The following is a 2603-nucleotide window of genomic DNA, read 5'->3' as shown; positions in this document are numbered from 1 at the left end:
GCATTTTGTTCCTTCTCTTTGTCATTTTGTATACCACTGTCTTCTGACCTTTGGTGTAGAGCTTAGATAGAGTTATTACCTTAGCACCAGGTCCAGATCTACGAAGTTCATATTCCTCCAGGTGGGTGTTCCTTGGATCTGGCTGCTGTGCTCCACTTCTTCCTGCTGCAGCCATTAGTGTTGAACCCTTTGTGTCTCTCTGGCAAGATGTTCTGCTCCTGAATCAGCTGGGTGAGTCTTGCCTTTAGCCTCTTTGCAGGGAGTTCTGCTGAAGGCTTCCATGCTGGGCCTGTGCTATGGGTCTATTCAGGATCCGGAGGACCCCAGGTCATCTCACTCACTCGCCTGGGCCTGCACTCTGGGCCTATTCAGGATCCCGTGGCCCAGATCATCTCACTCACTAGCCGGGCCTGCACTCTGGGTCTGTTCAGGATTCCGCCAGGCCCCAGGTCATCTCACTCACTCACCGGGCCTGCACTCTGGGTCTATTCAGGATCCTGAGGACCCCGGGTCATCTCTCTCACTCGCTGGGCCTGCACTCTGGGTCTGTTCAGGATCCAGAAGGCCCCAGGTCGTCTCACTCACTGGGCCTGTGCTCTGGGTCTGTTCAGGATCCCACCAGGCCCCATGTCATCTCTCTCACTTGCCAGGCCTGCGCTCTGGGTCTGTTCAGGATCCCACAGCCTGGGTCATCTCACTCACTCGCTGGGCCTGCACTCTGGGTCTATTCAGGATCCTGCGGCCCTGGGTCGTCTCACTCACTTGCCAGGCCTGCGCTCCAGGTCTGTTCAGGATCCCGCGGCCTGGTCGTCTCACTCACTCACCAGGCCTGCGCTCTGGGTCTGTTCAGGATCCCGCGGCCCCCGGTCATCTCCGGTGCCTGGTTTTTTTAAATGTGAGCCATGCCACTCCCTTTTTGCTCTTGCTGTTTTTCTGTTTTCCACTACCATGAATTAATGCCTTCTGCTATATGACACTCTACCTTAGAGCCAGCTGAGCATAGACTGAAACTTCCACAAACTGTGAGCTAAATAATCGTTTCCTTCCTTAATTCTGGTCATCAGGTATTTTGTCTCAGCAAGGAGAGAAAGTAACTAAGACAAAATTTGGTACCAGAAGAGTGAGCTCTTTGCTGTGACTATGACTGATTATATGTTTCAAGAGCCTTTGGAACTGGCTTATGGAAAGGGTTTGGAAAGGTTCAGAGATGTTGCCTCAAAGAGTAGAGTGGGAACCTCTTAGGCTGGTCTGTATAGGAGATGCTGGTCATATCTCAAAAGACTAGAATGCTGATAGAAATCCTGCCAGTAAAATCAGGCTCTGGAGGTTTCTGCTGGGAAAAATGACTACATTGACTGCTGGACTCCAGACAATGTATGTTACAGCTTAGAAAAAAGTTTGTGTGCATTTTGTTCATGTCCAGAGATCCTAAGACTAAGATTAAGGGCAGTAACAAAGGAAATTTCAAGACATTCTGGCAAAAGAAATTTAAAGACATTCAAGTGGCTTGGCTATTGTTAGGGGCTTTTAGCCAGATTTATGTTGAGGATCAAGAGCAAAGATCCCAGAAGGATGATTTAAAATGTTGTAAGTTTAAACACACAACACAAAACAAAGTTCCAGTAAAGCTATAGCACATAAAGATAAAGCAAAGGCACGCTTGATTACTAAGAAGGAAAAGAAGTATATAAAAGATGTCCTGAGGGCATCATAAGAAGCATCAAGTCTTTATCCTTTGTAGCCTAAAAACTGCAAAAGTGAAGCACTTCCTTTTAAGGAGAAAGCTGCACATCATGAGGATCCAAAATGGCTGTGGCGCTAGCCCAGCTCCCGGTGAGTGTGCGGAGAGCTTCCTGCTACCCTGCACCAGCGGGACCAGTCTCAGCTCAGGCACAGCATGGGCCAGGCCCTCTCCCACTCCCTTGGGACACCCCCAACCACTCCGCAGTACCTCCCACACCCTGCCTGCCGAGTAGGAATTACTGCCGAGTTTCTGGAAACCCCAGACCCAGCCCAGGTCCCTTGAGTGTGTGGGAGAGTTTCCTCTTCACCCTACTTCACCTTGCCCTCTCCAGGTACAGCTCAGGTCTGGCATACACGACTGGGGTGAAATCCTGCAGCTGCAATCCGTGCAGAGAATGTAGAAGATAGATCCAACCAGCTAGTCCAGGAGCAGAACATCTCACCACAGGGGCACAACAGGTTCACCCTCAAGGGAAGCAGCGGGAAAGAGCTGAGCACAACAGACAGACCCAAGACAGACACAGCTGGATAAGTCCAAACATTATAGAGCTGCACCTGAACGTCAGTACGTGCGAAGGTTGTAACTACAGCAAAGATCTACAACAAACGTCAGAAGACAGTGCTACACAAAATGAGGAGAAGGAACAAAATGCAACCTCACAACCCAAGCCCAACCATAACAAGTGCAGAGGTCACTAACACAGAACAAATTGGAAATCACACAGCTGAAAGCAATGAATCAACGGCTTCTGAAATAAAGAAACAGCGGGAGAAAGATGTACAAGAACTCAGATTGGAAATGAAAAAAGAAATCCCTGAATTAATAACATCTGCACTAAAGAATCAAATGCAGAAACATA

The sequence above is a fragment of the Octodon degus genome, unplaced genomic scaffold, assembly GCF_000260255.1.
Source record: "Octodon degus isolate 3935 unplaced genomic scaffold, OctDeg1.0 scaffold00077, whole genome shotgun sequence".
Lineage (NCBI taxonomy): Eukaryota > Metazoa > Chordata > Mammalia > Rodentia > Octodontidae > Octodon > Octodon degus.
This window is presented reverse-complemented; position numbering follows the sequence as displayed.